The sequence below is a fragment of the Cupressus sempervirens genome, chromosome 8 (genome assembly GCF_028749045.1).
Source record: "Cupressus sempervirens isolate cs-2001-9-10 chromosome 8, ASM2874904v1, whole genome shotgun sequence".
Taxonomy (NCBI): Eukaryota; Viridiplantae; Streptophyta; class Pinopsida; order Cupressales; family Cupressaceae; genus Cupressus; species Cupressus sempervirens.
This window is the reverse complement of record NC_143125.1, coordinates 603,190,603-603,216,237: the sequence shown is the minus strand read 5'-3', so window position 1 is coordinate 603,216,237 and position 25,635 is coordinate 603,190,603.

The window sequence follows — 25,635 nt, the reverse complement described above, 5'->3', positions numbered from 1 at the left end:
AAATAAGATACTACTTCTCTTTTAGGTTCCAATTCAGTTGTACCAATAATGTGGCCGAGTATGAATCCTTGATCCAAGGTCTCCTACTTGCCCAAAAGAGGGGAATTCAAGCATTGAAAGTATATGGGGATAGTGACTTGGTAGTGAACCAAGTGAGAAATTAGAATATCACCAAAAATGGCATGCTCAAGTCTTATAAACACAGAGTCTAGGATTTGCTTGAGGGTTTCAATGCATTTAATATTCAGAGCATTCCTAGGAAAGAAAATAAATATGCTGATTGACTTGCAGCAGTGGCTACATCTTATGATGTGCCAGGGAATCTTGAGGAAGAAAAGAAACAACAAATAAGGGTACTGGTAAGGCCTGCTATTCCTGATAATAATACTCATTGGCAAGTGTTTGAGTCTGATGAGCAAATTGTGAGCTTCTTGCAGAATGAAGCAGAATTTTCAGAGAGAAATCAGTCAAGACTACAAGATCAATATGGTGATCAGATCATTCATCTTAGTTCCAACAAGCTGCCCAAGGGTCTCATTACCTTGGAGAGTGTCTTTAATCCTGATGATCAAACAAGAGGCAAAGGGATGAATCTAGCTGCAAAAAAGGATGACCATGCCCCAGTTACTATTGCTGATGGAAAATCTCTTAATATGGGGAAGGTATGTTCTGAAGCTGAGCAAGAAAATTTCATTCATCTATGTCAAGAGTTTAGTGATGTATTTGCTTGGATGTATGATGACTTAAAAGGTTTTGACCCTAGTTTGTTTTAGCATACCATAGATTTGGTTGATAGGGTCAAACCAGTAAGACAAAAGTAGAGGCCAGTGAATCCGAAGATTGAACCTTTGATGAGGAAAGAGCTATCCAAGTTGATTGAAGCTAACATAATTTTCCTATTAAACACTCATCATGGGTGGCTAACCTTGTCCCTGTGAGGAAGAAGAATGGAGAAATCAAATTGTGTGTGGACTTTAGGGATCTCAATCAGGCTTCCCTTAAGGATCACCATCCTCTTCCTTCTATGGAGAAAATTCTGTCCAAGGTTAGTGGATCAAGGAGATTCTCTTTTCTTGATGGGTTTTCTAGTTATAACCAAGTGCTGGTTAAAGAGTCTGATAGATACAAGACAACATTTATTACTAAATGGGGCACCTATGCTTATTGCAAAATGCCATTTGGATTAATGAATGCAGGTGCCACATTCCAAAAGGTAATGGAGGTAGCTTTCAAAAGATTAATTGAAAAGTTTGTCTTAGTATACCTTGATGATATAACTGTGTATTCCAAGAATGTGGAAGATCATCTTGATCATTTGAGATAGGTATTTCTAAGATGTAGAGAGTTTGGGGTTTCTCTCAACCCAGCCAAATGTGTCTTTGCTACAAACCAAGGGAAACTATTGGGACACATTGTATCTAAAGATGGATTAACCATTGATCCAGAAAGAACAAAAGCAATACTTGCCCTTCCTCTCCCTAAACACAAGAAAGGGCTGCAAAGTTTCCTTGGTAGGATAAATTTTGTAAGAAGGTTTATTCCTAATCTTGCTACCATGGTGAAACCCCTTACAGCCATGCTCAAGAAAGATATGGTCTTCTCATGGACCAAGGAGGGGAAGGAGAGTTTTGAAAAGATCAAGGCAGCCATAGCATCAGCCCCTACCCTCATGAACCCAAATTTTGAGAAAGATTTCATCCTCTACACTTTAGGTGGTGAGTCAAGTATTTCTACTGTCTTGACTCAAACAAATGACAAGAATGAGGAGCAGCCCATAGCCTTCTTTAGTGGAGGGCTTAAGGAATATGAAGATAAATATAACTTTGTTGAGAAGCAAGCCCTTGTAGTCATTAGAGCCTTGAAGAAATTTAGACACCTCTTATCCCACAATAGGATCCATTTGTTGGTGCCCCATGCAAGTGTAAAAGACTTCCTGTTAAGCAAGGACATCAGTGAAAAGAGGGCTGGATGGATCACTAGGGTAATGGAATATGATGTTGATATTCAGATTACTAAATTGGTAAGAGGAAGAGGATTATGTAAAGAAATGTTATCAGGTCAGAATTCAGATGAAGAAGTTGCCATGGTAATAGCAGAGCAGGAGGAGGAAAGAAATGTTGACGGTCCAAGGAGCTGGATAAATGAAATGAAGAATTTCTTATTAGGGAATGGATACCCTCAGGGATTGGACAGAACCAAAAGAAGACAATATAGACTGCAGTCCATTCCTTATGTTGTAATTGATGGCATCCTATTCAGAAATGATTTTAATGGGACCCTGTTGAGATGTATTGAAGAGGATCAGGTTGAGAGGATGATTAAAGAACTTCATGATGGCCCTGATGGTGGCCACTTCTCTGCAAGAACAACCGCCATGAAGATCATGAGGGCTAGATATTATTGGCCATCTCTGTTCCATGATTGTTACAGGTATGTGAGGAAATGTGGGAAATGTGCTTTTTTCTCAGGAAAATAGAGACTTGCAGCTCTTCCTCTTCATCCTATTCAGGTGGATCAACCCTTCACCCAGTGGGGGTTGGATTTTATAGGCCCCATTAATCCTCCATCTAGTGCAGGTCATAAATGGATCTTGGCTGCTACTAATTATTTCACTAGGTGGACAGAGGCAGTTGCCTTGAAGGATGCCACAAAGCCATCAGTTGTTGAATTCCTTGATGGAATTGTATCTAGATTTGGTGCTCCTTCTACTATCATCTCAGATAATGCCAAGTCTTTTGTTGGAACCCAAATTTGTGCATAGGCTATGAATCATAATATCTACCTGAGCACGTCATCAAACTACTATCCTCAAGGTAATGGTTTGGCTGAATCTTCCAACAAGAATCTAATCAGAATTATGAAGAGGACAATAGAAGACAATCAGAGGACCTCGCACAAGAAATTAAGGACTGCTCTGTGGGCTGATAGGATAACACCCAAGAGATCTATTGGGAATTCACCTTTTGTGCTAGTATATGGTAGGGAAGCTAGACTCCCAATCTCATTGGAGTTCTCGTCCTTGGAGTTGGCTCATTAGCTAGAGCTGGTTGAAGATGATGCCATGTCAGTAAGAATGGCAGAACTAATTGAGTTGGAAGAAAAGAAAAACAAAGCCATGAAAACTCTAGAGATTCACCAGCAACAGATGAAGAAGAGTTTTGACAAGAAGGCAAGGGCTAGAATCTTCAGAGAGGGAGATTTAGTTCTCAAGTGGGACTCAGACAGAGCAAAACCAGGAAGGCACTCCAAATTTGACCCATTATGGAGTGGCCCTTATTTGATCTCCAGTTGCAAACAGGCAAATGCATTCCAACTGAGCAGACCTAATGATGAAACTCTGCCCATTCCAGTCAATGGGATCCATCTGAAGCCCTATTTCTGAAAGGATTGTGAATCTATGTACATAGTTAATCTCGTTTCCTTCTGTCTATTCCTGTTTTTCAATAAGTGCACGTGCACAGGGTTTCTCTTTTGAATCGCCAGTTTCCAAAGTTTTGACAGCCTCAAGTCGCGAAGGAGGTTCTGTTCTTTGTTTCTAGTCACAGAAACAGAGCTAGAGCTTCAAGGTCTTCAACGTTTTTATTTCCTCTCAGGAAAGTTAAGGTTTCTTGTAGCTCTCAGTTTCGTGCCTTCTAGGTCCTTTTCTCGACCCTGTAGCCCAATGGAGTTTTCTGTAGGCACTGGTCTTATGCATTAAGCAGGCTCATGCCCCCTGTGAGTTGCCAGAAATGTTATCATTCATTCACCCGCCAAAGTTTCTCTTCTGTCAGATTTCAGAAGGATCGACGGTCGGTGCGATCTCGTCATCAAAAGTTGCATGGGAGATAGTATCAGCGACATCGCGCCCAATTGACACATGTCTGGTGGACCCGACGAGTGGGCTACAATGGAGGGCGGGTCGGGAAAGTTTTTTGATGCCACAGGCACTATGGCACTATCGCACGCTGACCGAAAAATCTCCATGGTGACATAGCGCCCGGCGGAGATGCTCACGTCGGCGGGCAATGGGTTTTCACGGGCCAGAAGTTCCAAAGATCGGCGAGGTGCCATGGCGCCAATGGAAAACTAATGTGTTTTCTGATGGCAACATAGCGCCCAAACAAAAAAGTTCATCATGGAAAAGAATGACCAGACAGGTGGGTCCTGACGGTACTTCGCATGTATAGTTTGTCAGCCCAGCGTCACGGTGACAAATCAGAAGTAGCCGCGTGTAACCAGGCTGGAGTCTCTGTCAGTACGGTTAGCACAGTCAAGGTTTATGATCTCCACCGTCGGATTGGATTGCATCAATGGATGGTGCCATCTCGCTATGGCAGAGATGCACGGATTTTATCATGGCGACATAGCGCCCATTTGCCACGTGGCCGTTCTGTGGATCAAGTCTCGGGTTCGCCAGTTGGTGTTCATCGAACTAATCAGATGATGCCATGTGTATGTGTCAGAACATGATGTACCACGAGCCCAGTAGTTTTCAGAAGGGATGGTGAGTGAAGTATGATATCGCTCCGATCGTCAGATCTACAAAGATCTACAACTGGCACTATCTCGCATCAGGAACTGCTCGAACTTTAGCATCAGCGACATAGCGCCCGTGCACCATGTGTCCTGGAGGGGCTGCATTTCATGCCGCTAGAAGCAGTTAGGGTTGGATGATCGACAAACCAACAGACAAATGCCACGTATCCACAGGATCGACGAATCACGAGAAAAGGAAGGTCACGAGAAGTCAGATTTGTGACCGTCAGATGAGAAAAGATCAACGGTAGGTGCCATGTCACCTTAGTGAAGCTGCAAGATTTTTACCATGGCGATATCATGCCCAATTGATGCGTGTCAATGGGGTCAGGTCTCACCGGATGCATCACTGAGATGGCACCGATTCGGATGGGCCCAGTCGCAGGAAAGAGGGTCCACGGTGAATCAGAAACAACCACGTGTGCCGAGTCAGAACACAGATATGTCGAGGGGCCAAATTTCTTGATACAACCAGCGCATTAAGGGGTGGGTTCTCCACCATTAGATCTACAGAGATCTAGGGTCGGCGCTATCTCGCCATGGAGGAACTGTGTGGATTTTACAATGGCGAGTTAGCATTTGGAGGACACGTGTCCTCGTGGGTCCAGTTTTTGACGTGGCAGTTAGCTAACGGCCAACGGTTAGATGGTAAAGGTGGCGCGGTTAGTTCGATGAAGGTAGTCAACCGCAGAAGGACTCTCTAGGTGGCAAAACAAAAAAATACGATTGGCCCGCGTGGCCTAGTCGACATATAAGAAGCCTGGTCGACTGATAGGCTAGGTCAATTCATGAACCAAGAAGCAGAGATGATCGATGTTATCTTGCGATCTGATCTTCGCGATCATTTCTGACCTGTTAGGAATAAATGCAAGATATAAGGACACTCCACCCATTTAGTCAGCTCATCTACCCTGTCAGGGAATGTTGTGGTGCCATTCTGTCTCCTCCGGGCTCCTTCTCAGAAGGATATGAGATTTCTTGGTATGCAAGTCAAGATTCAATTAGATCTCTGATTGGATTTTCAGTATGGAGTTAATGCCAGTAGGTGAGAAGTGAATGTAATGCAAAAATCTTCAGTTATGCCTGAGCTATAAAGGCAATTTTGTGATCTATTCTTGGGGTCGACTCTTCCTGGTTTTCTCTGCTACTGCTTGCAGACTTGCAGTGTAGAATCCCTGTGTCTCTAAGCTACATAGTATCCTATGTCATGCTCTTCAGTGGTCAATGTGCATGTGCTTCTTTTTCCCCTCATTGATGCATTATTGAAATTAGTGGTCCACATACTGTATCTATCTTTGGCCTATTGGATAATATACAAGTGAAATCTCCTTTTCCTGGTGTCATTCAGTTGGTTTTCTGATCTGTATGTGACTATTGATCGATATAAGTCTGGACGTGTATGACTTTTGTATATTACCCTAGTTCTGTAGTGCATAGATGGGCAGGAATGAGTCTGAACACTCTGTTTTGGTGCATCACCGCCTTAGATTAGACTAGGTAGATTTTCTTTAATGCTCTCTTTCTCCCTTTCCCTTCTGAGAATAGATAGGTGCGCCCTAACAGTAAGAGGAAGCCAGCCTTCTCTGGAGACTCAACCTCGTAGTTCAAGTCCCATAGCTTGGAGGTTGTTTCCATGTTTCACTAGGTTGTTCTCACGCTTAGGCCTTGGACAAGGGTGCAAACCTAAGTGACAACAGGAACTTGATAATATATTTAAAAGGAGGAATATTTATCTCATTCTTATTTTGAACTCCATATGTATTTGTGCTTCTATGGAGATGTGTGTAGATGGAATTCTTTATTATTATGAAGTTTTCACTTTAAGTGTGGATAGATCAATGTATGGACACATATATTATGTTGAGTAATAAAAATATTTTTTGTTGTGTTTTTCTTTCTAGTTTTGTTTCATTATTTTCTTCTTTATGCTTGGGTGGTCATTAAAAAAACCTCCTAGGAACTCAAGAAAACCTTCACAACATGCTCTCCATGGTTCACAATATGGGGGTAGTAGCTCGCATTTTGATCACAACTACCAAGACTTCATGAGGATGCAACAAGACCCATGTCTCCAACATTATGTGGTGAGATATGTAGAGAAAAAAAAAGACAATTTCTTATAGAATTTAATCAACAAGGGTGCTAAAGTCCCCTACAACTTTTATGTGGACAAGAAGATTAAGAAGTAAGGTCCATCTATAGAAGAAACAATTAAACAATTGTAGAATATGATGGAAAATGTGATGGAACCTAAGAGTTCATTCTCACTTGATTCAATTTGTCCTAACCCTTTTGATAAGAGTGTTGCCATGAAAGATTTCCCTAGAAAGGTTGGGATTCCCCAATATGATAAGTATGATGGGAATGGAGATCTGCATGATCACATGTGTCAATTTTATACTATGAGTTTTGAGTTTCATTGAGATGAATCATACCTCATGAGATTGTTTCCAAGGAGTCTTAAGGGTTAAGTGATGGAATGGTTCACCAACATAACTCCCACTATTTAGACTTTCAAAGAGCTCATTTAGAGATTTGTTCAACACTTTGCATAGAACCTTTCAAGATTTGTCACCTTGTTGGACTTGTGCAACACAAACCAAAATCAAGGAGAATCCTTTGTCACTTTCTTGCAAAGATGGAGATGACAATGCTCTCGCTACTCTAGGACTATCCTTGAAAATGAGAAGATTGAAATACTTATTAGTAACTTGGTTCCCAAAATGCAGTATGAAGTTAAGAAAATGGTTTTTGATTCCTTTTACACCATGGTTGAAATTGCATTTAGGATTGAGGATATTATGGAAGAACAAGTAATTTTGACCAAACATGGAAATAACAACAACAATGGTCAAAATAACAACAACAAAGACAAAGAAAAGAACTCATATTGGAATAGGAAAAAAAAAGTGGTCAATGATGGAGCTTTGGACTCCTCCAAACCCAACAATAAAGCTTTCTTCACTTAGCTAACACTAATCAACAAGGGAACAATCCAAAATACCAAGATAGCCCTAAGGGAGAGAAACAAGATTTTTCTAAACTTGGTGCTTCATATGAGGATATATTGACAAAAATTATTGCTAACAACCTTGTGCATCCTCTAGATCCCACAAAGTTTCATATACTTGAGGTTAAGCCATATTGGTGGGATGAGAAATCCTATTGAAAGTTTCACAATGACATTGGACATGATATTGAACATTGTGGGAAACACAAACATATCATTTTTGTGTCTCCCGCAAACATAAGTTCATATTGAGAATGGAAAAGTTAATTTGGATGGATTGAACACTAATGCTGATCACACAACCTTCAAAGAACCTTTTCCCAAGTACAATAAGGGGGAAACTTCTAAATCTGAGAATGACAAGGTTGATATCAATTACACTTATGCAAGTGTAGAGAATATTGTCAACATGCTTGAAGTGGTAGAAGAAAATGTTAACATGATAAGAGATAAAGATCCTTATGGTTGTGATCTAGACATGGATTCTCCTCCTACCTTTGATGAAGAACCCATCCTGGTGCTAAGGGGTCCTCACTCTAGAGTTTCATCTCAAAGTCTCAATCTTGTCACACAAAGTCAACGTCCCCTTGTCATTAGAGGACCCAGTTCAAGTCAACCAAGTAAACAAAATAAAGTGGCATCCAAAAATGTCACCTCAAAACCAACAATCAATCCTAAGTTGAGTTATAATCTTATTGATCAATTGTAGAGAACCCTAACTTAGATTTTGACCTTTGAGCTCTTAGAGTTGTCTTTTAGACACAAGTAAGTCCTTGAGGATGGTTTGTGCATAGCGAACATCCCCAATAACTTAGACATTGACCAATTCCAAAACATGGTTAACTATATTGCTAGCCCTAATTACCCTACCTTTTTAGAGGAAGATAATAAATATTTGAGCCACCCACATAATCTTGCTCTTCTTGTTGAGTTCATGATCTAAAAAACCCATGTTAGGTGAGTGTTGATAGATGGGGGGGTTGAGCTTAATATGTTCCTTGTGTCTTTTGAAGATGTTGGGTTGTTCTAAACAAGTCATAGATACAAAAAGAAAGATCACTATCAAAGCCTATGATGAGGTAGAAAGAAATTCCAAGGGGTTGGTCATCCTTCTTGTTAGGATTGGCCCTATTAAAAAAGATATTTTATTCCAAATAGTTGATGCTGGCCCCCTTGTGTACAACATCTTTCTTGGTAGATTGTTGATTAATGATATGTAAGTAGTGTTATCTACCTATCATCAATGTGTTAAGTTGCTTTAAAATGGAAAAAAAAATTGTATACTTGGGGATAACACTTTATCTATTAACTTAATTTCAACAAGTGCTCATGCTCCCCTCAATAGAGAAGTAGAAGAATTCAATGCAACCTTAGCTGAATGTAAAGACAAGTTCAAGTCAATAGACCTTGGCATTACGGGGGTATCAACTCGACTCCCTCATAACACTACTAGTTTCACCTAGGTCTTATGGAAAGCCTTCACAAGAAATGAGACCTTCCTTTCTAGCTATTACTTTATTTGGCATGTTTGTAAGCTCCTCAATGCCTATTCAAGATGAAAAAGAAGACATGGCTATTAGAGACTGGATCTATAGAGAAGAGAAGTACATGTGCAATTAGAACTTCTCTCCCTCTCCTAAGGCTTATGGAAGAGGGTATACTTTTGTCAAATAGATGGGCTATCTTGGACATGTCCCTCTTCATCATAGATTAGATGCTATAGCTAAACCCCTTGATCATGTTTTTTTTGGATGCAAGTCTAAGGGGACTATTGGCCTAGGACTTGTAAACCACAATGAGAACACTACTATTCTTGATAAGTTAGATAGTGAAGAAGAACTAGAATACATACCTAATTTAGAAAATGGACAAGACATGTGTCAATATTGGGTTACTTCCACTAATATCCTTTGGGGAGATTTAGATAGTCTAGTTACTCATGAGATAGTTGCAACTATGGAACAAGATGAATCAAACGTAGAAGATCCTATCAGGGAAAGACAAAAAAAGAGTCTTGATAGTTTGATGGAAAGAGAAGGTGTTAGCATTTCTGAAATTCAAGCTTCCACATCAAGACATCCCAAACCTTAATGGTGTAAACACCCTAGTCGAAGTTCATAAATGAGTTCACATGAGTATGAATGGGACACCTTCTTGGAGCCTTCCATAGTTAACATGGATGTTGATGTCATCCACACCTATAGTTCTCAATCTAAGGTAGTTGACAAGTCATGTATAGTATTAGAGGATTTAAACTCACATGTTGCCTTAGTGAACGGTTCTTCACTTGTTAGGAAAAATCTTGATTCTGGTAGCTTAGGAAGATACTTGATGGAATCTGACTCTTTGATCACCAAAGATGATATCATTCACATTTATAACCTTGAACTAGTCATCGAATTACCTCTTGTTCATCCTAACCTCATTTATTGGTCCCAACGCTATCAAGAACCTAAACTCTTAGCATTTAAAAATGATTATGAGATAGTCTATTTCTCAAATGCCATTGAACCCGTAGTCTCTTCCACCACTGAACTAGCTACTAGCATGAGAAAGGTAGACATCAAGTACCTTAGTCATAAAATAAAAAGAAAAGGAGTTTTGATGGTGAAAATTATTGTATGGTAGTGTCATAACCAAAATAATTAAAAAAATTGTACATATCCAAGGGTGAAAAGCTCTCCGAGGCACCTAAGGATGAGGTACTTGATCATCTTCATAGCTGCTTTCAAGATACATCTTTAATGCTTATTGAACCAACACAAGTAGTCAATTTGTGTATAGATGAGGATCCACAGATGGTACACTTGGCTTAATCCTTGTCACCACAAGAAAAAGAAGATAAAATTTGCATGGACTTATTCAAATATGTTGACACTAATCTTATCATGCATCACTTGTCCACAGCTTCAAGTGTCAAACTAGTTAAACAAAAATTGAGAAAGATGCATCCTCACATAGCTCTCCTAGTCAAAGCATAATTAGAGAAATTCCTTGGTGCAAAATTCATAAGAGCTATTGACTATTCTAAATGGATATCAAACATCATACCTATTTCCAAACATGAAAAAACCATTCAAGTTTGCACATATTTTAGAGATGTCAATAGAGCATGCATAAAGGATGACTTCCCACTTCCCAATATAGACATGATAGTGGATATGACTACACATTATGAGATTTATTTCTTGATGGATTATTTTTATGGATGTAATTAGATTAAAATAGCTCCTAAAGGTCAAGAAAATACTGTATTCACTTGTGCATAGGGTACCTATTGTTGGAATGTTATGCCTTTTGGATCAAAAAACACATGGGCCACCTATCAATGAGCTATGAGAACCATTTTTCATGATATGATTCATAAAAACATTGAAGATTATGTGGATGCCACCCTTGTCAAGTCTAAGAAAAGAGACACACACTTAGATGATTTAGAAGTCATTCTAGATTGCATGGAACAATTTCATCTAAGGTTAAATCCTAAAAAGTGTGCATTTGGAGTCACCTCTGAAAAACTACTAGGATTCACAATTTTAGCAAAAAAAATAGAGGTAGACCCTAAAAAAGTCCAAGAAATTATAGATGCGACCTCTTATAAATATTAGTCAAATGAGGAGTCTTCAAGGATGTCTTTAATCCATAAGGAGATTCATTTCATAGTTGGAAAATAGAGCTCAACCTTTCAACAAAAGCTTACACAAAGGTGTCAAATGTGTTTGGAATGAGGATTGTCAAAAGAGCATAGATCAAATTAAGAAATACTTGGAAAATCCTCCTATTTTAATGTCTCTCTTCTAGGGAAACCAATTATTCTAGACATTTCAACAACATAATCTTCCTTGGGAGCATTACTAGCTCAACTTGATGAACATGTGAAAGAAAGAGAAATATACTACATTAGCTGGACTCTTAATTCATATGAGGTTAACTACACCAACATTGAGAATTTCCATAGAATGGAGAATCATAGAGTTACACATCTATGGGGATTCATAGTTGATAATCATCCAAGTCAATGGTCAATATCTAACAAAAAATGAGAAACTGGTACCTTACAAGAAGATGGTTGATTCCTTGAGATGATACTTCACATTTGTTTCAAAAAATCCATCAAGTAGAAAATAAATTAGTTGATGCTATGGATACGCTTGCTTTACTCCTTCAATTAGGGCAACATGAGTCCAAATTCAAATTCTTGGTGGAAGAGCTACATCACCCTATTTATGACTCCAAGCAATTCATGTCATTTGCACCCTTTTTGGTTGTGAGTCATCTTGTTATGATGTCATTTACTCATACCTTCGTGATGAAATTATACTTGAAACCTTTAACCAATATAAATATAGAAACCTTATCTAAAAAGCCTCTTGCCATTCCCTTATCTCTGGTGATTTTTATAGGAGGGGTCTAGATGGAATGCTTCTTAGATGCTTAGAAAAGGAAGAATTTGACCAAGCATTAGTTGACATCCATGATGGAATTTGTGGGTGACATTCCAATGATCTTGCCATGGCTTGAAGGTTGCTTAGGGTGGGGTACTATTAGCCTATGATGTAGATTGATGTAGTAGCTTTTGCAAAGTCATGTGAAAAGTGTCAAAGACATGGTAACTTGATACATGCTCTGGGTAGGGAGCTCATTCCTTCTATATCTCATTTTCCATTTCAATATTGGACCTTTGATCTTGTTGGGAAAATTCATCCCAACTCATTAGTAGGTCACAATTTTATTATCACTACTAATGACTACTTCACTAAATGGGTAGAAGTTGTCCCACTTTCTATTGCCTTAGGAAAGATAGTCTCTTTATTTATTCTAAATCATATCATCTGTCGATATGGAGTACCTTCCAAAATTATCACTAGAAATGGAGGATAGTTCAAAAATAAGGAACTTAAACAGCTCTGTAAGAAATTCAAGATTAAACAACATTGGTCTTCCATTTACTTTCCACAAGAAAATGATCAAGAAGAATCATCAAACAAAGTCATTCTTAAGATCCTACATAGAAAAATTTGTAAGAATGGTAGAGGTTGGAACTTATGGATAAATTTGGCTTTGTGCACCTATAGAATGAGTATTTGTGCTCCTATTGGGGCACTCCTTTTGCCCTTACATATGGTGCTGAAGCAATGTTACCTTTAGAGTTTAAGATCCCTTCACTTAGAGTTTCCCTCATAGGTCTAGCTATAGATGAAGACTACCACACCATGAGATTTCAAAAGTTAGAACTTCTACATGATAAATGTCAAGCATCATTTGACCATATGAGGGTTTATCAAAAGTGCATGTAAAAATCTATCAACAAAAAGGTTCGCCCTAGAGAATTCTAAGTGGGAGATATTGTCCTACGTGAAAATCCTAAGAATCAACAACATTGAGATCAAAAGGGAAAATTTCAACCTAATTGGCTTGGACCTTACATCATTACAAATTTTTTTGGGTCAAGTGTTTATTTACTGTCTACAAAAAAGGGAGAGAAAATCTCTAATCCTATCAACATCTTGCACCTAAAGAAGTTCTATCCATGATACCTATTCTATCTAGAGGAATCCTTTGTACATACTTATTGATCCTAAAAAAATCCTTAAAAAATTATATATTGTCAAAAATTCTAAAAATTAGAAAATGTCCTAAAGAAATGATCATCTTAGTGAAAGCCTAGCAATAGGAGCTTCGATGTGTCTTCAAAAAAATTATATATTCCAGATTTAAAAAAAAAAATTCAAAAATTCAAAAAATTGTAAAAAGTCCTAAAAAGAAAAGAAAAGAAAATAAAAAAATGAAAAATTGCAATAAAATCCAAGTGGTAAAAGCCTAGAAATGGGCACCACTTGAGGCTTTTGCACCCCTATTTCTTAGTGCGTATCCTTGACACTTAGCCTTTCTCCATGATGCCTTGTCCTTGTTCCTTGGTTTGGAATTGGTCTTTGTCTTTGTCTAGGAGGCATAATTGTGCTAGCTTTGGTCTCTTGAATGTAGTAGTCTTTAGAACACGTTGCAAATGGTGTTTTTTTCAACACCATCCCATCTGTATTTTTCAATATAACCCTTGACATTGAGTGTTTTCAACACTTATTAGTTTAGTCTTACCTAGTTTTGTCATGTGATCTTACCTACTTGCAAGCATTCAATCCTTATCCTCAAAACTCAGTATTAGTTAACACACTTCAATTTTTAAATACACCACTTAATGCTTGAGCTATGTCATGATCTTTTCTTTGTGTTCTAATTTTTATTGATTTTCATTGAGTGTCCTTGTCTAATAAGTCTCACCAGTATGCATAACTAGAGGACTTGAGACATGTGCAATATTTTTATTTTCTTTCTACTTGTGGATGTGGTCTTGAAATTCTAGAGTCTCTTATTTTCCCCTTGAAACACTTAGGATATTTGAGGCATCATCCTTGATGATTTTTGCATAGTTGTTCTTATGGTCATCTTGACATCTATGCCTTGATGTGAGTGTGGTTTTGCTACATTAAATTGGGTAAGCTGACATCAAAGTCATCTTGATCTTTATTTCATTGATGCTTATGTTAGAATCTATCCACATTCCAATTTGATATATATTACATTCATATCTTTATAGTTGCACTTATCAGTAGTGATGGTTGTGTGATTTTTTGATGTCTGTTAATAATGGCCTAATGATGAAAATAAGTTCCTTAACATTCTCTAATGAATGATGAACACAAAATCCTATATTATAGTTGTTCTATTGCAAGTACACCTTTACATTTTCATGTAGCTTGCATTGTTATATTTCATGTTAATTTTCATTTTTAGGTTGCATTATGAGTTTGAGAGGGTTTTCCTTCATCTTTCTTATAGAATTTTAATCAATTATGGTCATGTTTGATCTTCATTTCCTTATCTTCTTTCATGATCTCAATCAAAATTTTCTATCTTAAACAATTGATTGATTTTGGGTCATTCTCTTTCTTAAGGAAAATTCTCTTTCTTCTTTCCATTTATTTCCATCTCTTCCAAACTTCTATCTTCCATTCACTTTGACCCCACTTATTTTCTTCTAATTCAACTTTGGGGCATAATCTTTCATGTTTGACGATCTACCTTGGTTCTATAATCCTTATATCTTTAATCTTATATCAAGAATCTTATCTTTAGTTTGATTTGATCAAATTTATCAATTTTCTATTTCTCCTCTATCTCATTTTGATTTCAATCAGGAGGGGGTGGTACCTATCAAACTTTAATCCTTGATTTAGCATTATCAATCTTTGCTTCACTTGGGGAAACCTCACTTGAGATTCTTATCTCAGAGATGTCAATTATCTATATATATGGGTGTTGACCTTATATTTTTCAAATCAAAATTGTATTCCTTGTAGTGATGTGTTCCTAAATCGACCACACATTTGGGTTGTTTTATGATCCCAAGTTAACCTCACACTTCAATGACATTATTTAACTACATGCATTCCCAAATCAACAACACCTTAGTCAAAGAGGGGCAAATATATGCACCCTAAAATGGTCACCTAGACTATGGGTCTCCATTTATCAATTTCTTGAATTAATGCCTTGCAATCAAATCAATTCAAATCATTTTCCTTGATCAAATCATAATTAATTCAATTATTTCAATATTTCCTAAGGTTTGATCATTTTATCCTAAGTCTTATATAATTAAAAGAAAACTAATATTTTAAATAAAATAATCTCATTTAATTAAAATAAAATCTCCCTTTCAATTAAATAAAATAAATCCCCTTTTAATTAAAAGAAAATCCCTCTTTTAATTAAATAAATAAAATCCCTGCTTAAATATCTCTTTGTGATGAAAATAGGAAATAAAAAAAATACAAACACATAAAAATCCTTTTTTCTCTACACTTAAATGCACATATTCCTAAGTGGGATTCTTTTCTCCTCATTCCACTTTCTTGTCAAACACTCTTGTTTTCTCATTGGTGGAATTTTGTCTCACATGGATCAAACCCTATTATCCCATGTTGGTTGTGAGAATCCTCCCAACTCCACACTTGACAAGATAAGGATCCATCTCCTTCTCATTTCATAAGAATAATAATAAGGTTAGTGGATATAGCATTGTTATGCTATAGATTTGGAGAACGATTTTGGAGGAGTTTAAACATTAGGGTTTGAGCCTTAGGGTTTGGATATTGGAGCTTCATTGCAACTTCTCTCTTCTTATATTCTTCTCTTATGCATCCATTGGCTTCCATAATCATGTTTCATCCTTGCATTTTCATATTATCTTAGAGTCATATTTGTTTTCATAGATTAATCTTGCATTGTTATTTCCTTTTATAGATTAGATTTCCTTTCTTGCATTGCTTTGGATTGTTATCATTTAGATTAGCTTGCATCTTCATTTGCATGCATATTTGATGATCATGGTGACTATAACTCTTGCTTTTCCTCTTTGAATCTCTCATTTTATGTTGTACTTGCATGGGCACAAACTAGGTCAAATTGAGGGTCTCAATTACAAACCCTTGCACTCCATGAATAGAGAGCTATGAGTCACCATTTGAGAACTCATTTTTGAGTATTCTTGGATATAATGATTCATAGAATTATGTCAAGATTTTATAACACAAGAAACATTTTTAGGCAATGACTTGGTAAATATGTCTGCAATTTTCTCTTTAGACTTCATGTATTCAAACCTTACTTGTTTCTCTTGTAGTTTCTCCCTCAAGTAGTGATACTTGATTGATATTTTTTTTGTTTTTACATGCATCACAAGATTCTTTGATAGATTTATTGCACTAGTGTTATTAGAATAAATAGTAATAGGCTCAATTAACTCTTCTTGCATACCTTCCAATAGTTTCTTAATCCATACAATTTTAATAATTGATCACAACAACAATATACTTAGCTTCAGCTATAAATTGTGAAATATGATTATGTTTATTGCTTATCCATGTTATCAATCTTCCTCTTAAAAATAAAGCTCCCCCAGTTTTATTTTTTCTACCATCAACATTACTAGCCCAATCAACATCTGTATAGACTTTAAAATTAATGTCATCATCTTTTTTATATCATAGGAAAAAATATTGAGTTCCTTTTAGATATTTGAATATCCTCTTCATAGTTGTCATGTGTTTCTCCTTATTATTATAGGAAGACCTTGCAACTATTCCAACAACATGATCAATATCCGGTCTAAAATGTACAACATACAGTAATTTACCAATCATTGATTTGTATTGTGCTTCATTTACCTCAGCAATAACATCTTCCTTTGATAATTTCACTCTAGTCATCATAGACAAATTGACCAATTTAGACTCAACCATTCTAGAATCCAAATTTCTTCAATATTTCCTTTACATACTTAGAATGGGTCATATATATACCTTTCTTTATTTGATGAACTTGTAATCCAATGAAAAAATTGATCTCACCAAAAATAGACATCTCAAATTCTTTACTCATTTGATAAGAAGATGTCTTACATAACATGTCACTTCCTCCAAGTATAATGACATCCAAAAATATTTCAAAAATCAACACCATACTTTCTAATTCATATTTCAAATAAAAATTATGATGATGTGATTGGAGATCTATTGATGAGTAGAGGAAGTGAATCTTAAGGATAAGCAGAATATCCTTGTGGTGCAGCAAATCCATATTTGATTAGGAATGATCAAGTACAAGCCAAAATAGAGATTTGAAATTAAAAAATTAGTTGTAGTCAAATCAGGTCATTTCATTGTTACTCTCTAACCATTGTAGCATTGATCTAAATCTCCTAATAGAGTTGGCTTAAAAACTATTTACAAATCCTTTAACAAGGTGGAAATTCTATTGAATTTTTCTTAAGATCTCTAACTAGGCCACTCCTAACAAGGTGATTAAATCCTTTAACAAGGTCACACCTAACAGTGTGTTTTATAACCTTTAACAGGGTTGGATCCTAATAGGGCTCACTTTAGAAGAGTGAAAATCAGTAGCTAATTGCTATTGGTGGTTTTTCCCAAATTAGGTTTTCACATTAAATCTTGGTGTCAAATGTGTTCATGCTATTTTATTTTATGTGTTTGCAACTAAGTTAAGGTAATGGTAATATTAGATAACATCTAAAGTTTATATGTTAAGCATTTATCGAGCTCATTTAGTTATTACAGAGTTACAACATTATGTATGTGTTTACTAAGCTTCAACAATATTCAGTATTTAGTTTTCATTTTTGTACTAACATCTAAGGGATCTAAAATTTATACTAGTAGTAACTAATTCAGCCCTCCCTTCTTAATTACTCCTCTTATATTTCCAATAATTGGTATAAGAGTTTTTGGTGCTTACAGAGAAGGTTTCAAGGACCTAATCTAAAGATCAAGATGTCTTACAAAAGAGAGATTCCCAAGTTGAACAGAGACAATTTTGCAGCATGGAAAGGACTTATGAGATTACATCTGGCCACCATCAATGATTCAGGTTGCAAGTATCTTGATGCTGAATATAAGACTCCCATTAGAACATTATCAGTTGAAGACATTGCTGAAAAGAAGAATCATAATATCATGATGATTGATATTACATTTGCTCTTAGTTATGTTAAATTTGATGAGGTAAAAGATTGCAAAACTACTTTTTCAATGTGGAACAAACTAAAAGATATCTATGGAGAAGATGAAAATGTAAGAAGAGCCAAAGAAGAAAGCTTTAGAGGATAATTTGATCAAATGAAAATGAGAGAAAATGAAAACATTGAAAAATATGTGGAAAGGATCAAGGCCAGTGTAAGTGCAATCAAGGCATCTAGAGGAGACATCAAGGAGGAAACTGTTGTAAGTAAAGTACTTAGAACAATTCTTCTCATTTATGCAATTAGAGTATCTACTATTCAAGAAATGATATATGATCCAAATAATAAGATAGGTAAAGTAAAAAGGTAAAGTTCCTCTGATATATTTTTCTTGTGAAGAAATTGGTCACATTGCTGCTAGGTGTCCAAACAAGAAAATTAAGGATGAGAAGAAAAGAAATAAGCATAAAGGCAAGAAGGACTCCAAGAACTACAAGAGCTTCAAGGAAAAAGGTAAGAAATCTTGTTTCATAGCTAAATATTTTGATAACAATGAAGATGAAATGGCATATATTGTTGTGAAAGATGAAGCAGATGAGATGGCATTTATCTCTCATGTCAACAAAAATGATATATGGATTATTGATAGTGGCTGCTCACATCATATGAATAGTGACTAAACAAAATTTGAGCATATGGAATATTATGATGGAGGTAGTGTAAGATTTGGAAACAATGAACCTTGTAACATAAAAGAAAAATGATGTATCTTGTTGACTAAAGAACTTGTGTGTGATAATGCTTATTGGGTTGAAGGACTAAAGCATAATCTACTACGTGTGAAACAACTAAATAACATTTGATTCAAGGTAGAATTCATGAATGGATATGCCAAATTGTTGGATGGAAAAAGAAATTTAGTTGGTTCTAGTAAGCAAATAAAAGATAATCTATTTTATCTTAATCTCAGTGATTGTTCATGTTTTATTGCTCAAGTAGAGGAAAGCTAGTTATGGAAAAAAAGGCGATGTTATGTGAACTTTGATAATCTAGTTAGGATAAACAAACATAAAAGAGTAAGAGGTATTCCTAGTTTGAAGAAGCCTGACATGGGTCTATGCAAGAATTGCCAAATTGGTAAGATGGGAAAAACAAGCTTCAAAAGCAAAGACTATCAATCAGAAGAAGTCTTGGAAATTGTTCATACAGACTTATGTAGACCTATTGGAATAGAGAGTTATAGTGGAGAAATTTTTTTCATTCTCTTTGTGGATGACTACTCTAGAATGATGACAGTAATGTACCTAAAAGAAAAATTAGAAGCCTTTCAAAAATTCAAGTGGTATCTGGCAAGAGTAGAAAAAGAAACTAGAAAGAAGTTGAAATGCCTAAGATAGGACAGAGGTGGTGAATTCATCTCCCATGAATTCAAAAATTTCTATATTGGAAGAGGAATCAAAAGACAAGTATCTGCCCCTGGTACACTACAACAAAATGGTATAGCATAAAGAAGAAATAGATTTGTCATGGATTGTGCAAGAACCTTGATGATTGAAAAGAATGTTGCTCTCAAATACTCTAAGGAAGCTATCAGCATTTTAGTTCATACCTTGAACAAAGTTCAGTTGAAGAAAGATTCAAACAAGACACCTTATTAGTTGTGGTATGGCTTCAAACCTAATTTAATTTACTTGAAAGTATTTGGCAACAAATGTTACATATTAAAATAATTTAGAAAAGAAAAATTTAATGTAAAAGGTGATGAAGGCATATTTCTAGATACTCCTATAGAAGTAAAGAATATAGATGTTTGAATTTGTCCACTCACAAAATTATAGAGAGTGCAGATGTTAGAATTGATGAATTTGTAGAAAAGTGTGAAGAAGAAAGCAAAAAAAAACATGAAGATTACAGAAGATTTTTTTATTATGAACTTGATTACCTTTCAAATCTATCTAAGAGAAAAGAAGCTTCAAATCTCAAGTCCCCAAAAACTCCAATAGTTACTGAGTTGTAGGCAGTGCAACCCAAGCTGCAAGGACCTAAGTCATAATCAAAAGCTATCGAGCTAGTTCAAATTGAGCCTGATGGACCCATGTCATAGATAGAAGGACCCAATCTTAAAACTAAAATTCAAGAAGTAGATGGTGGAACTCATTCAAAGACTATGGAGCATGTGTTAGAAAGATATGTTAGAAGACATCATGCACTTGATCAGATCATTGGAGACAAATCAAATGGAACAATGACAAGAAGAAAATTAAAAGGTACATGCTTGCTTGCTGAATTTGAACCTAGAAGTGTTAAAGATGCTCTAGAAAATGAAAGTTGGATTGAAACAATGAATGAAGAGATAGAACAGATAGAAAAGAACAAAACTTGGACTTTTGTTCCTAGACCCAAGGATAAAAATGTAATTGGTAAAAAATGGGTATTTAGAAATAAATTGAATGAAGATGTAAGGTATCAAGAAAAAAAGCAAGATTGGTATGCAAAGGTTATTCTCAAGAAGAAGGTATTGACTATGGTGAGACTTTTTCTCCTATAGCAAGACTTGAAGGTTTTAGAACTTTACTAACATATGTTGCACATAAAGGATTTAAAGTATATCAAATGGATGCTAAACTTGCATTCTTGAATGGAATTCTTGACGAGGAAGTCTACATTGAACAACTAGAAGGTTTTGTAGATCCTACCAAAGGAGACATGGTTTGAAAACTACACAAAACATTATATGGTCTCAAACAAGATCCTAGAGCTTGGTATGAAAGACTCCATAATTACTTGGTATAGATTGGTTTTCAAAGGACTAATGATAACAATAGTCTATATATCAAGGAAGGACCAGATAAGAAGATTGTGTTAGTAGAAATATTTGTTGATGATACTCTATTTATAGGAAATGATGATTTATGCAAAACATTCTCAGAAGAAATGAATAAAGAATTTGAGATGTCCATGTTTCGTGAAATAAAATTCTTTGTTGGATTCCAAATACAATAGAACAAGAATGGTATCTACATCACTCAATCTAAGTATATCAAGGAGATACTGAATAAATTTGGAATGGAAGATTCAAGACCAATTTGAACACCCATGTCTACTGGACATAAGCTTTCAAAAATGATGATTAGAAAATTATAGTATGTAGTTCATGCAAGGCCTGATATTGCTCTAGCAGTTGGAATAGTTGCAAGCTTCTTAGCAAATCCCAAGAAAAATCACATGATGGCAATCAAAAGAATCATGAGGTATCTAAAATGTACTAAAGACTATGGTTTATGGTACAAACTTGGAGGCAATCTAAACTTGAAAGTATTTACTAAGGCTGATTGTGCAGGAAGTCTTGATGATAGAAAAAGCACTAGTGGTGAAGCATTCTTTCTTGGTAAAAGACTAGTATCTTGGAAAAACAAGAAGAAAAATTATACATCTCAATTCATAGAAGAAGTAGAATATGTAGTAGCAACAGTCAATTGTTCTAACATTGTTTGGTTCAAACAACTACTAGAAGGAATGAAGGTAGAAATCAAAGATCCAGTTGTCATATATTGTGATAACACCAGTGCAATCAACATATCAAAGAATCTAGTAATGCATTCCAAATCAAAGCATATTGCTATAAAGTATCACTTCTTAAGAGAGTTGGTGCAAGATAAAGAAGTTAGATTGGAATATGTGAATATAAAGGAACAAATTGTAGACATATTCACCAAGTCATTACCTAAGGATGTATTTCTGTAGCTAAGAGGTAAGCTAGGGGTCATTCCCTTATTTGAAATTCACTAAATGAAGTTTAGTGAATGCATCAACCATAACCTATTGAAGATCAATTAGTTAGTGCAAGAATTGGCAAGGGCATATTGCAGATGAATTAGTACTTAAGGTACATTGGTATTTGCAGAGTTATTGTCTTTGGCATGTGTTGTCAAAGAGGGAGAAGTTTACTATCATATCTTTAAGAATTTTTTGGAATCAGAATAAAGTTAGAAATTAGAGAGGGAGAAGTCTTCTAAAGAAGAAGTATGTTGAAAGAGGGAGGATCTTTTGAATGAACTTGGTAACAGGCATTGCAAATAGAATTTAGTGAAAAGAAGAGCTCATACTGATAGAGGGAGTTCTCAATTCTAAAATCTAAAATTTCATTGTGCTATGACATGTTGTGTTGCCATCAATTCCAAAGAGGGAGATTGTTGGATACAATTGATTAATTATCTGTTATCTTTGATGTTACATAAATGTCATAATAATTATCAATTAGTATATGCCGAGCTCACTCAGGTAATGAAGATAGTTCTCAGTGTCTACCAAGCATTCTTGTGTTTTCCTAGTTCAGAAGGCAATGTCTACCAAATTCACTCAGGCATCAAAGGAAAAGTTATAGAAAGAAAGTATTGATTGAGCTCACTTGGCTAATGAACAAATGTTAGATGGAACTAGTACTAACTATGCTCACTCGGTTGCCAAAGGATTTTCATAAGTTTGCAGTGTTAATCAAGCTTTTGTTGGTTAACAAAGGAAATCACTTTAGAGTTAGTTTCTACTAAATAGGATCAGCTAATAAATGTTTTTCTTATTTTTTTGTATTAAGCTTAATTAACTTATCTATTGATTTAAGCTAACTAAGGTGATAAATATTGATTATTATAAGTTGTATTTGAGTCGGCTTGACAAAGTGGAAGATATAAGTATAAGTTCAAGTTCTGATTTCAAAGTGTGTGAAAAAGTGTAAGAGAATGTGCAAATTATGATGATGTGATTGAAGATCTATTGATGAGCAGAGGAGGTAAATTTGAAGGATAAGTAGAATATTCTTGTGGTGCAACAAAGCCATATTCAATTAGGAAGAATTAGTTACAAGCTAGAATAGATATTTGAAATCAAAAAATTAGTTGTAAATCAGGTCATCTCATTGTTACTCTCTAACCATTACTCTCTAACCATTGTAGTAGTGATCTAAATCTCTTAACAGAGTTGGCTTAACAACTATTTAAAAATCCTCTAACGAGGTGACAATTCCATTTAATTATTCTCAAGAGCTCTAACTAGGCCACTCCTAATAGGGTGATTAAATCCTTTAATAGTGTCACACCTAACAGTTTGTTTTGTAACCTTTAATATGGTTGGCTCCTAATAGGGTTGATTTCAAAAGAGTGAAAATCAATAACTAGTTGCTATTGGTGGTTTTTCACAAATTGGGTTTCCTCGTTTAGTCTTGGTGTCAAATGTGTTCATGCTATTTTCTTTTATGTGTTTGAAAATAAGTTAAAGTAATGGTAATCACAGATAACATGTAAATTTTATAGGTTAAGCATTTACTGAGCTCATTCAGTTATTACCAAGTTACAACAATTTTTATGTGTTTACCGAGCTTCAACAGTATTACGTTTTTAGTTTGTATTTTTATACTAACATCTAAGAGATTTGGGATTTATTTTAGTAGTAACTGATTCACCCCTCCCCTCTTAATTACTCCTCTTATATTTCCAACACTATCTTGCCCAAAGACCACTTATCCATCTTTGGTAGGAGAAAGATACTTTTTATCCTACGTCACATTTGGTTTCCCAAATCAGCAAGGTCTTTTTTTTAATATTTAGGTTGTTTCCCCTTTTTATTATATAAGGTTCAATTTCTCTCTCACATCTTCCTATTCTTCTACAACCTTTCACCCATTGGTTTGGTCACAATTGTATGGCACAGAAACAATTTGATAGATTCACATTTAACCCTATGTCTCATTTATTAGGATCACTAAGATAACAAGAGATGAAGAATCCTTTTCCTCCATGATCAACCTCATTGGGGAGAACATTTCCCCCTAGTGCAAACTTTGGCATGCCTAGCTCAACATCTACACAATAACTAGAGAGTTCTTTCTGAAACATGACTCTAGGGAGTAATTCACATGATGATGAAGAAGTGTACCAAGATGAAGGTCCCATTGACAATAATAATATCCCTAGTGATGTCCAAAAATTTCTTGTAGATCCATACAACTTGGAAATATTGGAAAAGTCTTTTAGGGAAAACAAGTCTTCCTAAAATTGGTTAAAGATGGTGTTAATGTCCCTATGAGTTTTGATGAGAGCACTTTATTTAGACAAATTACCAAGGATGGTGCTCAAGTGTTGAAAAATTCACACATAGCCCAAACATCTGGAAAGGGAAAAGAAAATATAGTAAGAACTAGTTCCATACCTACATCAAGTGTTTCAACACAACCTATGTTCCAATTAAGTGCAAAACATATTCAACAAATCATTCATGCTATGCCCAACATTACTACACATGCTAGTATTCCGTAATCAACCTTGATAGGTCCAATTGTAGGATGCTTAAACATATGGCAAGTATCTACATAATAGATGGAAATTCCAACACAACTAATATATTCCTCTTATTTACAAATTCCAACAAGTATGATGAAAATATCTGTGCCAATTCCCATGACTACATATCAATACATTGGCCAAAGTGGAGCACTACCACTTCCACCACCTCATAATACATTTGAGACTCCCTACAACTTGGGAGGTGGATTCATCAATTCCTAACAATAAAAAATGCAACCAAACCAAGATCTATTCTAGTAGTTGCATGAACTTCAAAATTTGGTCCATAACATGAGCAATACAGGGGTGAAGGATTTCTCTTTTGAGGAAATTTGTCCTTTTCCATTTGACAGATCTATTAAAATGATACCATTTCTAGCAAACTTTGAGATTCCTAAATTTGACAAATACACAAGAGAAACATGTCTCATCACACATCTCAAGGAATTTTCCGTCTTATGTCAAGAAGTAGCCTATAGTGAGGATTATCTTAAGAGGCTCTTCACACAAAGTCTTGGAGGCCCCACACTTGAGTGGCTAATGAACTTACCCAAAGGTTCCATTACTTCCTTCAATGATTTGATAGGGAAATTTGTAGCACAATACTCTTATAACATTGAACATCATGCCTTATTGAGTGATTTGTGCAACAAAAAATAATGAAATGGTGAAACATTTTCCAGCTTTCTACAATGGTGGAAGCATCTTCCTAATCACATGCCATACAAAATTGAGAATTCCCAGCTTGTGGATATATTTATCAAGGATTTAATACCAAAAATGTCTTTCCAAATGAAGATGGCTAGTTCTAAAGATTTTTCCACATTAGTCAAGAAAGGCAAGAACATTGAAAATGGACTCTTAGAAAAGGGTTCCATTAAACATTATAGCTCCTCATCCTCAAACAATGACACAAAAAACAATAGAAAACCCAAGTTTTGGTCCAAAAGAAAAGGTGTTACTCATGATGGTGTCACCGATGTCAAAAGTGTACAAAACTTCCAAGGTGGAAACAACAAAAAAAAAAAAAAATCATAACTGAAACAACAATAATTCAAACCATGACAATTAGAATCAAAACAACAATCATAACAACCAAAAAACTTGTAATCAAAAACAATTTTTTCCTTGCAACAACAACAATACCAACAACAATTATAACCATGACTATGATCGAAATAGGAAGTTCACTAACTTTTGGGAGCACTTGGATACCATATTCCAAAAACTAGTGGATC